Below are 15,014 nucleotides of genomic sequence, written 5' to 3'. Positions count from 1 at the left end.
AAATCAGTGGCAAATTTCAGTTGCTTGCAGAGGCTTGGGCTACAGGATATTGGGAACTTCTGTACCAGCCAGCCACTGCAGTAATACTGCAATTAGCTATATGTATATCAAAATAGCTTGGAGTCACATACCAGCATCAAAATTGTGAATAGGTCTTCTGAAAGAGATAGAAAACTGAAATCTGTTATATGGTTATGGTATAGGATGGGTATAGTATTACAGGTATGGTACACCCATGGTCTGTTGACAGCCTGGTTACAAGGAAAATCTGAAAACAGTAAGACTCTATGCCTCTCACTCGAAATGTGTATTGTGACGTCTACCTCTTGCTAGCAGTTAAGAAATGGCAAGCCAAGCCACGTCTCATTCAGGTATGTGGGATTTCCCCCTTCATGCACTCTTAACTATTTTCAGATTAGAAAGGGAGGATTTTCAGGGATAGCCAGGAATAAATCTTTCTTTGCAGACTACTATATTTATTAGTAGGCAGTAACCTCACCAGATGCCTTATTAAAAAATGGCTGAATAACATAAATGTCTTGATTTTACATCTGTTGTGCACCAGTCTAAACTTAAGGTTAGCTTTGATAGTCGGAAAGGTAACTCAAAACACTTGTTGCATTCCTATGACCTATGGCTTAGAGTAGGGCTGGTAGAAATTCTTCTAATACTGCACCAGTCGATTAGAATACAAACTCCCAATTTTATACTATACCTGCCTCAGCAGCCATCCTGTCTAATGTTAAATTTAAAACCTTGCAGCCAAGAAATGTGTTCTGCCTCCTGTTTATAGCCCTTTGTGAGATCAGTCTGGCAGAAATTCAAAAATCATATGAACCATGTTGGAAATGTGATGAATCCTTTGATAATCATTCATTCATTCGATTTCTATACTGCCCTTCCAAAAATGGCTCAGGGCGGTTTACACAGAGAAATATAAATAAATAAGATGGTGTAAATAAGATTTACACAGAGAAAGATAAATAAATAAGATTTTATTCTTAATAAATAAGAATAAAAATAATCATGTTTTCCTTCAGAATATAACAACAAATTCGAGAATGCACTTGGGTTTGGGATTGCTTTCCCTTCGCTATACAATTTCTATTTAAAGGTAAGAGTTCCTTGCTAGAGTAGTTCATGGTGGGGTTGGTGCGTTGACCCACAATAGGCTTAATATTAGTAATTTTTCAGTGTAGACTGAAGGCATTTCCAGTGTGATGATTTTATTTGATGAAATGGGCCATAGAGTACTATGTCATGATTGAAACACCCCCATTGTCGTGTTGCCGTTTACCAGCACTTGCAGCACTAATTCCTAACCTACCTCACAGGGTTGTTGTGAGGAGAAACTTAACTATGTAGCTCTGGGCTCCTTGGAGGAAGAGCGGGATATAAATGTAAAAATAAAAAATAAAATAATAATTCACGTTTCTGGCAGAATGCTTCTTCTTGGTCTCAGCAAGCACAGCTCAGATTCCTTGCTATACAAAAGACAGTTGTATTCATCTTGCAGATCCTTATTGGTAGATGCCCATCAGTTGCATCACCATCCCTTTCCTGCTGATTTGTGCCCTTTTCGGAGTCTTCTGGTGAAATACTTTTCCTAAAGCCACAGTAGGGCAAAGATAGATGCTTACAATTTTTAATTTCCCTGTATCCCTGTACTTTTTTTAGGAAGCACAGCAAAGACTAGGGGGCACATCTCCATGAAAAAGGTGCTTTCTGTGCACCCAAGGTTATCCTTTTGCTGCCAGGAGAGTCCCACCACTTCTCCTTATGTGGCGACAGAGATAGGTCTGACTATCATTACCTCTAGGGCACTGTTGTTACCCTTGAGGATGAGGACTCAAGGTCTGGAAAGATCACCATCCACAAGGATAACAGGGCCTGGTTATAGCTATATACATATTCAAATGGGGCAAGAGCTCCTCCATGCAATTCTGTGACTGGATCTTGCTTATCTAGTAATAGATTTGCTGTTAAGTAATAGAGCTAGTCAGATGTTAAATGAAAACCTTTGTTAAAAGACTTTAAACTCTTGCCAGTGGTCATTCCTGTGAGTGGTATCTGCTGGTGAACGCTTTCTATGAAGTTATCAGCACAAGGGAAAAACTAAGAAAGGTTGTGGGAATGATTCACTGTAAACATTTGATAGTGTGCTATCTTGGCTTCCACTGCTTCAGTAACTTTCAAATAACTTTTGAGGACTCAGTAGTATATAGCTTTACTGCTATAATATCTTTAGTAGTAAATCATGAATGGACTGTGTCCAAAGCTAGGCAGGATCAATGAATAGTGAGCTGTCATTTGACCTTGATCAGATGCCTGTTAACAAAATTATGGAGAAAATCTCAAGAAAGCATGCTATTACTTCAGAGTAATAGCATCTACATAACTTAGCAAGACAATATTTCCAGAACAGTTTTATTTTTGGGAAAATAGGAACATATGCTACAAACATGACCTGTCTGAAAGAGTAGATTAAGCTAGTGTTATTTATTTTTTACTGACAGTCACAATGAATAAAAGTATGTGATCATTATTTATTTATTTATTTATAATCATATTTTTACACCGCCCAAGAAGATTAAAAGTAAAACATTAATTAAAAACAAAAGCAAAAAATTTAAAAGCAAGAAATTTAAAACACAATTTAAAATTTTAAAACAATATTCTAAAAACAACATTAAAACAATCAAAACAATATCAGTTAAAAGTCTAGGTGAAGAAATGCGTCTTTAGAGACTTTTATGATCTCTGATAGTTCCCAAAATATGAGTGTTCCCAAAATTTAGGCAGCATCCTTTTTTCAAAAGACATAAGAACAGCCCTGCTGGATTGGGCTCAAGACCCATCCAGTCCAGCATCCAGTTTCACACAGTGGCCCACCAGATGCCGCTGGAAGCCACAGGCAGGAGTTGTGGCCATGCCCTCTCTCCTGCTGTTACTCCCCTGCAACTGGTACTCAGAGGCATCCTGCTTTTGAGGCTGGAAGTGGCCCTCTAAGTAGTAGCCATAGATAGACCTCTTCTCCATGAAGTTATCCAAGTCCCTCTTAAAGCCATCCAGGTTGTTGGCTGTCAACACATCTTGTGGCAGAGAATTCCACAAGTTGATTATGCATTGTGTGAAAAAATACTTCTGTTTGCTGGTCCTAAATTTCCCAGCAATCAATTTCATGGGATGACCACTGGTTCTAGTGTTATGTGAGAGGGAGAGAATTTCTCTCTATCCACTTTCTCCACACCATGCATGATTTTATAGACCTCGATCATGTCTCCCCGCAGTCGCCTTTTCCCTAAACTAAATAGCCTCAGGTGTTGTAGCCTTGCCTCATAAGAAGGGTGCCCTAGGCCCCTGATCATCTTGGTTGCCCTCTTCTGCACCTTTCCCAGTTCTACAATGTCCTTTTTTAGATGTGGTGACCAGAATTCTACACAGTATTCCAGGTGTGGCCACACCATAAGGGCATTATAATATTAACAATTTTATTTTAAATCCCCTTCCTAATGATCCCTAGCATGGAAATGGCCTTTTTCACAGCTGCCGCACACTGAGTTGACACTTTCAATGAGCCATCCACTACAACTCCAAGATCCCTCTCTTGATCAGTCACCGAAAGCTCGGATCCCATCAGCATATACTTGAAGTTGGGGTTTTTCATCCCAATGTGCATCACTTTACACTTACCAACACTGAAGCGCATTTGCCATTTTTTCACCCACTCCTCCAGTACCCAATAACTCCGTAACTCCCCAATAACTCCATGAAGTCTACCATATATATAGGTTTTACACCACTTCTCTCTGTCACAGCTTTCCCAAGGAATCTTGGGAGCTGTAGTTTGGTAAAGAGCTTTAAAAGATCCCTAGCACCTACTCATGTGCAGAACTACATTTCCAAGGGTTTTCTGTGAAGAGGGAATTACTGCAAAGTCTACACTTCTGTCTCAATCTGTATGCTATTTGAGAAGAAATAAAGTACACTGCTGTCAGTAGAATAGATCACACACTTATGCCATGTTTCTCTACCACTGAATTTTTAAAAAGCCCTATTTTAAGGGTGTCTTCACACATAATGCAACAAGTAAGGTCCTGCCATGCTCCCGGCAAGTGCACGCTCCTGTTGTGAGCCGCAGGTTCCTCTCCCACCAGTGTTGGATTCCCCAGCCACACTTCCCTCTGAGAAACCAACATTTATAACCTAGATTTGAAGTTGGTTGCATATGTGGGATCCCGGAGGGAAGTGCAGCTGGGGAACCTGACATCAGCAGGTTTGCTGGGAGTGCTTGCTCGTCAGGAACTGGCAGGTGGTGGAACCTTACTTGCTGCCGTGATGTGTGAAGCTGCTCTGAACAGGACCTACAATTGAGCAAACATGTGTAATGAACATGGGCTGCCAGTAGGGAGAGCTGTGCCCAAATTTCCATCTTAAATCATTATTTCCCTATAGGGATCATTTGGAAAATAAAAAATATTAATAATTTCAGATGGCCTTTGCTAAGTATTTAGTATTTTTTCTACCTAATGGATGCCAAGCAGCTGTGGAATTATTTGGTTTCAGTATCGTTTGTGAGAGATGCAAAAATGATACAAACTGGGCGACCAAAGCTGCTTATGAATGGCAGTATACTGTACAAAATGACCTATGCCTGAGGGGTATTGTAAATGAGAAAAAGATTGTAAATCAACTTGCATGTTAAGATAGGTAAAATGAGGGTAACGTGTGCCGTCAAGTCGATTTTGACTCCTGGCGCCCGCAGAGCTCTGTGGTTGTCTTTGGTAGAATAGAGGAGAGGTTTACGATTGCCACCTCCTGTGCAGTATGAGATGATGCCTTTCAGCATCTTCCTATATCGCTGCTGCCCGATATAGTACCAGTGGGGATTTGAACCGGCTACCTCCTGCTTGTTAGTCAAGCATTTCCCTGCTGCTCCACTTAAGGCAGGATGCATGTTAAGATACTATTTATATAATAAAATACAGAAATAAATTATATTTATTTATCAGTTACCTTTCCTGAAGCTCAGTAAAATGGCAGAGCTCATTCACTTCAGAAAACAGAAGTCTTGATTGATAGCTCTGCTGATATTATTCTTAGCAGCTATGTAAATCATGGGCAGGCACAAAAGAACAGCTATGTGGGCTGTAACCCTGAGCTGGAGCCTGTTAACTATGTTACATTTATTTACTTGCTTGCTTGCTTGCTTGTTTGCTTGCTTATGTATGTATGTATGTATGTATGTATGTATTTATTTATTTGCATTCATATCCCGCTCTTCCTCCAAGGAGCCCAGGCCGGTGTACTACATACATATGTTTCTCCTCACAACAACCCTGTGAAGTAGGTTAGGCATGACACTCATATGGGCATTTACTTTCCAAATTTGAATTTTAAAACAATATAAATTTTACACATTTGACAAAAACACACCTAACCAAATTTTGCCAAACTTATCACTGACATAGAGAGCAAGGACACACTGGTGTCCTAAGAGAGCAGCCTATCAGAACTTTCCAGATAAATGCATGATGCAGTGAAGTAGCAATTTTTGACACCCTCCCTTTCCCCAGGAAGCCCTTTGTGCCACCCAAAAATATGACCCTAACGGTCACACAGCCCTTGGGGACATATTTTCTGGTGTCACAAAGGGTTTCCTGGGGGAGGGGAGTGCATCCTCGGTTGCTTCCCCAAGATTGTGGAATGCACTCCCTGCTGAGATACGATCCTCCCATCTCTGGCAATTTTCAAAAAACACCTTAAAACCCATCTTTTCACCCAAGCTTTCTCAGCTTTCTAAAACATTTTGGGGTTTTAATCTCAAAATTTTGGGGTTTTAATCTTGGTTTACTTTTAAATTGTTTTTAAGTTTTTTGTATATGTTTTAAACTGGTTTTATGTTATTGTTAACTGCCCAGAGACGAAAGTTTGGAGCAGTGTACAAATTAGATAGATAGATAGATAGATAGATAGATAGATAGATAGATAGATAGATAAAAATCAAAATCAAAATCAAAAATTGCAGCTTCCCTATCCCACCAGTGCAGTTGGTTGAGAAGGTTTGTTAGGCTGCTCTCTTGCTGCACTGGTGTATCTTTCCTCTGTACATAAGAATAGCCTTGCTCGATCAGGCACAAGGCCCATCCAGTCTAGCATCCTGTTTCACACAGTGGCCCACCAGATGCCCCTGAGAAGCCCACAGGCAAGAGGTGGATGAGGACATACCCTTTCTCTTGCTGTTGCTCCCCTTCAACTGGTATTTAGAGGCATCTTGCCTCTGAGGCTGGTGGTGGCCTATAGCCACCAGACTAATAGCCATTGATAGAACTGTTCTCCATGAATTTGTCTAACCACCACATCCTGTGGCAGAGAATTCCATAAATTAATTACACACTGTGTGAAAAAGCACTTCCTTTTGTTGGTTTTAAATTTCCTGGTCTTCAGTTGCATGGGATGACACTTGGTTCATGCACTGTGTGCAAGGGAGAAAAAATTATCTCTATCCACTCTCTCTACTCCATGCATAATTTTATACGCCTCTAACATGTCTCCCCATAATCACCTCTTTTCTGGTCTAAAAAGCCCCAGATGTTGTAGCCTTGGTTCATAAGGAAGGTGCTCCAGGACCAGATCACCTTGGTTGACCTCTTCTGCACTTTTTCCAGTTTTACAATGTCCTTCTTAAGATACTGTGACCAGAACTGCATGCAGTACTCAAAATATGGCCGCACCATAGATTTGTATAAGGACATTATAATATTAGCAATCTGTTTTGGATTTAACTATCCTAAATAGTTTAGTGTCATCTGCAAATTTGGCCACGCCACTGCTTATCCCAACTTCTAGATCATTTATGAACAAGTTAAAGGGAGGAGAGCTGGTCTTGTGGTAGCAAGCATGACTTGTCCCCATAGCTAAGCAAGGTCTGCCCTGGTTGCATCTGAATGGGAGACTTGATGTGTGAGCACTGCGAGATATTCACCTCAGGGGATGAAGCCGCTCTGGGAAGAGCAGAAGGTTTCAAGTCCCGTCCCCCCCCCCCCCGCTTCTCCAAGATAGGGCTGAGAGAGATTCCTGCCTGCAACCTTGGAGAAGCCGCTGCCAGTCTGTGAAGACAATAGTGAGCTAGATAGACCAATGGTCTGACTCAGTATATGGCAGCTTCCTATGTTCCTGTGTTCTATTGGTCCCAGTACAGATCCCTGGAGGACTCCACTTCTTACTTACCTCCATTGTGAAAACCTTCCCCCCAGATGACCCTTTGCAGTCCGGGGAGTGTGCAAGCTGCACTTCCACACAACCATCACTGCCGGGAGCAGCGTGGATGAGGAACCATCACTGCTCCCGGCTGCACTGGTAAACTCATTTTCTCGGCCTCCATGAATCCCACAATGCACTGTGTGCTGAGTGCAGTGCGCTGGGGGAGTCCCCAAGGGGACGGGCACTCTAGGCACCTGTCTCTGTGTCAGCATGAGCGTTTGCACCCTTAACCTTGGCTAAGAACCAGGCTACGGCACTGGGTTTGGTGGCGCAGCAGCAGTGGGATCTGCATGGATTCCAGGAATTCTCACTGGCAGCCAAGTCCATGCTTGGCTGCTTGAGCCTGGGCTTGGCTGCTCGTGAGAACAGCCTCAAAGTATAATGTACATCAGCCATTTTTTAAAAATAAAAAGAACTACTTTCCTCCAATCCTTAAACTAAATTTAATTTAGGAATTCATCCAAGACAGTTGTTAGAGTGATATTATACAACAATATCAGCCTCCTATTAATTTTTCGCCCAAGAACCTTTGGATGGTTTGAGGCAAATTCAGATTAAAATTTCTACTTTTGCCTGTGACCTGTAAGATGGTTGATATTATTGTGGTGCTGCTGAGGGTGTGTGAATGGGCATGGGTGGGTTGCCCAGATCAAGCTGAGAATAGCAGGATCATTCCGACCTTCTATGGAGAAACTATTGTTCCCGTTTAATAAAGTAATAGATGTTTTAGAAGTGCTTTGAAGTCCTTCCAGTTTCTCCACAGTGCTGTGAAATCTGATACTTCAGCTTTTAAACAGTCTGTGAAAGTACAAACTGTAGTACATGTGGAATTCATTCACTGACTTCCAAACTGAAGTCTGGTCAAAGGGGGGGAAATGAGGTAAAAAGTCTCAGAAAGAAGAGGAGGAGAGGAAGGGCCTTCAATAAAATGTGGCATCTAATTGTCAGTGTTGGCACACTTTCAAATGTGCAGGTTCCTTCGCTCTTGAGGTAAACTGCAATTTTCCCCAGGGGTTCAAAAAATGTAACTTTCCTTTGAAACCTGCAAACTATTTTGACCGTTAAGTTAAATGAAAGCAGAACAGAAACAACAACATGACGTGCTTTTATAAGGCATTCCAAAGTTATAGCTTCTGGTGGGTTGTAAACTGGGTTTCCCTCCCCCCTTTGTGATTCTGTCTTCACTTATGCCTTTGTGTTAATGGCTTGTTACACAAGTACTTCTTATTGCCAGAAACGTTAACAAAATCCCCTAAGTTATTCATGCCAGTGGGTAGGCTGGCAGGCAGTATTTGCCTAAACCCTCAGCCCTGTAATCAAGGGTTTGCTTTTGGAAGGAAAGACTAGAGGATAATAAGATGTTTTCTTCTCACTGAGATGGGAGAGTTCCTATGATATTCAATATAGCAGAGGTTAAGTCTTGACTGAATAAAGGATCCAAGGCATAGTGTGCCCTACTTAAAATGTTTAGGTCATAATTAGCTTCTCTCACTATCAAGTGAGGAATTCTGCATCAAGTGAGGCATTATGGGAAAATGTGGTATATCAGGTATAGTATTGGACATGATCAAACTAGACATTCAGCATCAAACCTCTGTCTGGGAGTATAGAGGGAAAGGGCACATTGTGGATTGTGCTTAACCCTTCCTTTGCCCTCCACTTTTATCCTAAACTCCTCCTCACCATAGTGCTTTGATCACAAGGGGACCATGAGGCAGCTCCTTACCTTTTCTCCTGGACCTCTGTGCAACATTTTAGAATGTTATAGCAGTGGATGTCCATATTGGGAGGAGTCAAAGGATGGGCTTTGTGGGTTTCATTAAAGGCTTTCCTATCTATTCTCCAGAAGCTGAGTACTGCCCAAGCTGCTTTTCTCCTGGTGGGGCATCAAGATATATGTTTGCTGTGATTGGGAAAACAGCAGCTAGCAAAAGGTGGTTGAAGCACCCCAACTGCTACTTCTCTTCTCCAACTTGCATGCCCTCACCACTTCTTAGAGGTTCAGTGGAGATCCTGAACCTGTTTCAGGCATTATTGTACCCAGATACAGTGCAATGCAACACAACACCAAGCCTTGCCCCATGCCACATGGCAGAGGATAGAATTTCAACTAACTCTGCAGCCAATCACAGCATGTCACCAGAGGTATAGAAAACCTAGCCAGATAAGTGGTTCTATATTCCAAGGCCCATAGCATACATCATTCTGTCTTCATATCTTGGAGCACACACATACACACTTGGTGGCAGGGACACTGATGAAAGAGCACTTTGAGAAGGGCTTTGTGAAGAACACTTTCCTTCTTGGGATCTTATAAGGTATCCTGTTTCAGGGCTTCAAATACAAATACCCACCAGAGATTCCAACTCAGTTTTTACAGTTGGGAATTAAAGGGCAAGGCAGCCCACACAAGTAAGAAAGTAGGGGTGTGCACAAATCGAATTTTGCTATTCGATTCAAATTCTGCCTGATTCTATTCAAATCGAATTGGTTCAAAACAGGGTTGATTCAGTTCAAATTCAATTTGATTTGACCCTGTTTTAAAAGGCATCAAAATCAACTAGGGTGCCTAAATCGTTTTCAAAAGGCGCCAAAACTGTTGAATCAATTCAAATTGATTCAAATTCAAATTGGGTCAATTCTATTCAAATTTCCCTTTTTCACGGGTGATTCTATTCAAATTCGAATCGCTCAAATCACCTAGATTCAAGTCAAATCAATTTGCACATCCCTATAAGAAAGGATCAGATCCCATATCTCAGTGGGACTGCCAAATATATTCTATCCCTCACCCCAAGCATCCAAAGATGCACAAAACATTCAAGTGTACATGATCCCCAGGTATCTTCCTCTCCCCTCTTGCAACATGGCTTAATACCTTCCCTTACTTCAGAGCTTGTACTTCTTGTTAATGTTGTGCACATGGGAGAGTTGTGGTAAGTAGGTAGGCTGCTGAAATAGCCATACATCTCCAAATACAGGTAAGTTCCTCTCTGAATTGGTGAAGGCAAAGGTGAACACTAAACACTCCACCACATTTATTAGTACATACTTATGACTCATTCTTCCTTGCAGATTCAGAGCCACATGATTCAGAACAAACAACATTGAAGGAAGCAGGAAGCAGAGTTCTAATGCAACTCCCTATCTTGTATATATGGAAGGGTGAGTATTGTCCTAATGACCCTAGGGTTTGCCTGAACAGTTGCATATTGCCTCCAATTGGCCATACCACCACCACCACACTGCCTCAGGTGTATCTGTACAGCTCTTTCCAGCCTTTTCCTCTATGAGACCATGGCCAGGAAATGAACGTGAAATATCTTAGGAACTGTACCATTTCATTTACTTAACAGCCCTGCAGTTCCTCTAGTTCTTATCTATATATCTGGTGAAAAGTACAGAGCTAAAGGAAGGAGCGGTATATGATGGGCTTGATTGCTGGGAGATTACAAAGGCTCCATCACAAGTTTGTTCCCTGTCTGCTGTTTTGACTGTGAGGTTCAGAAGTTGCTCTATAGAATGGGAAGTCTGTACTCTTCTCCTGATGTCTCCAATTTGCATCTGACATGATTGTTGCTGGCATAAAACCAAAATGGTAACTTTGCCTTGTAGAGGACATCTTTTACCTGGTGGAACTCCAAACTCATATATCCAGTTGTCTCTTGCAGTGCCCTTTCCCACTGGTACTCCTGGATATAGTTCCTGGAACTTGCTGATGTGGTTTCTGCTCTTTTTAAGCCTGTGGCCCTTTTCATTGCAAAAGGGTATTCTCCTTCCAGAGGAACCAACACAGCTATGTTGTGCAGAGTGTTCTGATGAGTATTTGTAGGAGCAACATTTCCTCAGTGAGGCTTGAATCATAGGTTCTCCATTTATTATTTATTTATCTGACATATTTTTATACTGCCCAAAACTTACGTCTCTGGGCAGTTTACAATGAAAATCATGTAAAACATTAAATCAATTAAACAAGTAAAATAATTTAAGCATTAAAATCATTAACTCTAAAATCATTCAAAACCTTCAAAGCAACATGGATTTACATACATTCAACATAGAATTTACAATGAAGTCAACAACTTTGATTTTCCTGAAACCATATTAAGTCTATTCTCATGAGCAGCCAAGCCCAGACTTGGGCAGCCAAGTCTGGGCTTTACTGCCTGTGAGAACCCCTGGGATCCACATGGATCCCGATGCCGCCACACCACTAAACCCAGCTCCATAACCCGGCTGCTAGGCACATGAGTGCACCTTTAACAATCGTTCCATGTCACAGAGCTGAGTGCCTAGAGTGCTTGTCTCGTGGGAGAATCCCCTATTGCATCACATTCATTGCACAGTACATTGTGGGATTCCTGGAGGCTGGGATGCATTATCCTGGCCTCCAGAAAGACTTTCAGCTCCTGGATGCCGTGTGTGTGGCCAATTAAGTTACTGCTAGTGGTGACAACACTACTGATACTTGAAAAATGGCCAAAGCTTTGTATAATAAAGAAAGGAGGCAAAACGTATGTATCCATACGACTGGTTCCAGATGCTATATATTGCTGTAAATGTATCAGTCAAAAGTCTAAAAGACTAGAAAAGATACCATTGATATAACCAATAATCCTATACATGCATAAAGCTGAATATTTAGACTTCAATAGCAGATAAATGACTATATCCAACATAAGTATACATATGGGCAATTGCATAAATATGCTACAAATGATGTATATGAGTCCATATGAGATTGAATAAATGTTCCAACATTGATGGAAATTCCAAATGAACGATGTTGTGTAGATATAGTTGTAAATGTCTAAACATACATGGAGGAAAATATAACATCACCCACAGGAGGAGTGGAGCTTCTTGCAAAGCTAAGTTGTAAATCCTGAGTCCTGTGAAAAGTTCCTACAAAAGAAGAGCAAAAGCTTCTTCCAAAGCTGAATCTTATGAGGAAATCTTCAAAGTTGAATCCTTACAGAAAACTCTTATGGGCTAACCCGGGATTTTCCAGCCCATTTCGGGTATTCCTTCATCAGAAAGCCCAGTTATTCAAACTTCCTCCCAAGCTGACAATCTTTTTGGAAGCAACTTTTCCTCCTAAATCTTACTAGAAAAGCAGAGCACTTACTACTGAATAACTGGGCTTTCTGATGAAGGAATACCCGAAATGGGCTGGAAAATCCCGGGTTAGCCCATAAGAGTTTTCTGTAAGGATTCAACTTTGAAGATTTCCTCATAAGATTCAGCTTTGGAAGAAGCTTTTGTTCCTCTTTTGTAGGAACTTTTCACAGGACTCAGGATTTACAACTTAGCTTTGCAAGAAGCTCCACTCCTCCTGTGGGTGATGCTATATTTTCCTCCATGTATGTTTAGACATTTACAACTATATCTACACAACATCGTTCATTTGGAATTTCCATCAATGCTGGAACATTTATTCAATCTCATATGGACTCATATACATCATTTGTAGCATATTTATGCAATTGCCCATATGTATACTTATGTTGGATATAGTCATTTATCTACTATTGAAGTTTAAATATTCAGCTTTATGCATGTATAGGATTATTGGTTATATCAATGGTATCTTTTCTAGTCTTTTAGACTTTTGACTGATACATTTACAGCAATATATAGCATCTGGAACCAGTCGTATGGATACATACGTTTTGCCTCCTTTCTTTATTATACAGAGCTTTGGCCATTTTTCAAGTATCAGTAGTGTTGTCACCACTAGAAGGAACTTAAGTGACCTTTGAATATCTATTTCTGCACGGTGTTCTCCATCTTATTTTCTCTATTTGTCATGCATTTCCCCCCCTTTTTTCCTGCCGTGTGTGAGGCCAAGCCACATGGCCAGGAGGTGGCAGAAAGGGTATGGAGATTGTCTGGGAGAAGGTAATTTTTGCATAGCCTTCCCCTCCCCATCCACCTGCCCATCCCACATCTGGTTGTCACCCATCCCACCTTATTGGCTGTCACCTGGAGCAATGAAATGCTTATAGAAGGACATTTTTACTAGTGCAACACTGTTGCATTAACTAGCAGGGCTAAATCTGGAGTTTGCACTCAAGACCCGTGTTGTGCTACTGCAAGTATGCTTGCATTTGCACAACAGCTTCAGGCCTCACTTATTTTAATGGGCACTTCTGCACAATAGTACCATCCCTGCTTTGAGTGCAACTAAGCTCATTTCTTGGGCTTGTGTAAAGTTGCTCATTCTGCAAGTACTCCATTTCTTTGGATGTTAGCCATTGCTTACTGGGAGATCATAATGGAGAACCTGCTTCATGATTAGCAACTTATTTCTGTGTCCAGCTTTTTGAAATGGATGCTAAAATTGTGAGGCAGGTGGGAAGTGTAGTAATGCCAGAACACAGAAATAATTTATTGTTGAGATATCTCTATCAATATTGAAATCCAACCAACTTCAGGACTGAAAATCAAATTTTAACCACTGCATAATGTAAGTAATTTGCTTTATATTCAGTAACCAAGCCCATAAACAGTGCCTCCACTTCCCTGACCTTTATCTATTTAAAACGTCATGTGTAGAAGGCCAATGTGTAAGTTTCAGATGCTCATTAGAATAGCAGACCAGAGCACAAAATGTCAAGACATGAGTTACAGCATGTCCTCAGATTACAGTTCTAATCACAGATGGGAAGGGGAGATGAGGCTCACTTATCTGGGAATTAGGAAGTAAAAGGAGCGTTTCTGTTACAACATGGAATAAAAGGGAGTCTAGGATCATTTTAAAACGTATGTACAAGGAAGCTCTTAAAGGCTGTCGGCTGTCTCCTTTTACTTTGGCCCTTCAGAGACAGAAGCAGTTGTTAGACACTGATACTATCAGGAACATATTTGAATACAGCTGGCACCTTGCTCAGGACCAGCCCTAGATAGGGTGAGATGGCTCACCTTAGGAAGCAGAATTTGGAGCAGTGTTCCCTGTAACGGATTTCCAGATGTTGCTTTCTACAACTCCCATCATACCCAGCTGCAATGCCCTTTAGCTGGCGATGATGGGAATTGTAGTCAACAGCATCAGGAAATCTCTGTTACATGGAACGCTGATTTAGAGTACTGTTCAAGAGCAGCAAAATCTGGAGTACCATTCAAGAGTAGCATATTAATTATTGATTATTTGTTTACCGCAATGATGATAGACTTCTTGGATTTCTTTCTACCCGTTTCAAAATGTCCTGGGCCATCTCTGCTCCTTGTCATTAACATAGGGAGCAATGCTAGAAAGCCTGATGAATGGCATATTCCTTGATTATCCCTGGGTGATCTTTTTACAACCCTCTGGCCTGTATTCTGACTATTTCATATTTACATTGCAGAGCCTTTGGTGTCAATCTGAACCTGGGAAGTGTTTCGGTGGTATCTCATATTTCCTTTTGGAAGTATTGAACACTTGCCATGGACTGGAAAAGTTAAAGGACATTAATTTAAATTTTGTGCATTGATCTCACCCCTGATTCAAAAATATAACAACTATTAAATAATAAATAAAGATGAATTAAGCAACATATTTCCATCACTTTTGAAATATTTTTTTTTTTTCTTATGGGCCTAGGTAAGTAATAAAAGAGAACCTCACAATGTATTCTTCCAGTGGAACTCTCCAGTGTTAATGAACAGACAAATTTGTCTTGGGGAAACAATTTGCTGCTAAAAATAGATGCTAGCTGAACTGTAACTAAAATAATTGTAGAAGTGGAGCTAGTCAGACTCTTGATTTC

At 40.9% G+C, this 15,014-nt stretch overlaps 1 protein-coding gene across 1 annotated transcript in view; it reads left to right on the top strand.

Moving 5' to 3' along the window:
- The window catches only part of IRS1 (insulin receptor substrate 1), a 106,566-nt gene extending 91,763 nt beyond the window's left edge, over positions 1-14,803 (top strand). The window contains exons 3-4 of the transcript XR_008319927.1: positions 10,339-10,428; positions 14,613-14,803. The gene's annotated coding sequence lies outside the window, so the exon portion shown is untranslated. The remainder of the gene's footprint in view (positions 1-10,338; positions 10,429-14,612) is intronic.
- Positions 14,804-15,014: the final 211 nt, after the last annotated feature.

Source organism: Hemicordylus capensis, chromosome 3 (assembly GCF_027244095.1).
Source record: "Hemicordylus capensis ecotype Gifberg chromosome 3, rHemCap1.1.pri, whole genome shotgun sequence".
In the NCBI taxonomy this organism is placed as follows: Eukaryota; Metazoa; Chordata; class Lepidosauria; order Squamata; family Cordylidae; genus Hemicordylus; species Hemicordylus capensis.
Note: the sequence above shows the minus strand (reverse complement) of the source record. Positions and strands in the feature narration are given on the sequence as shown.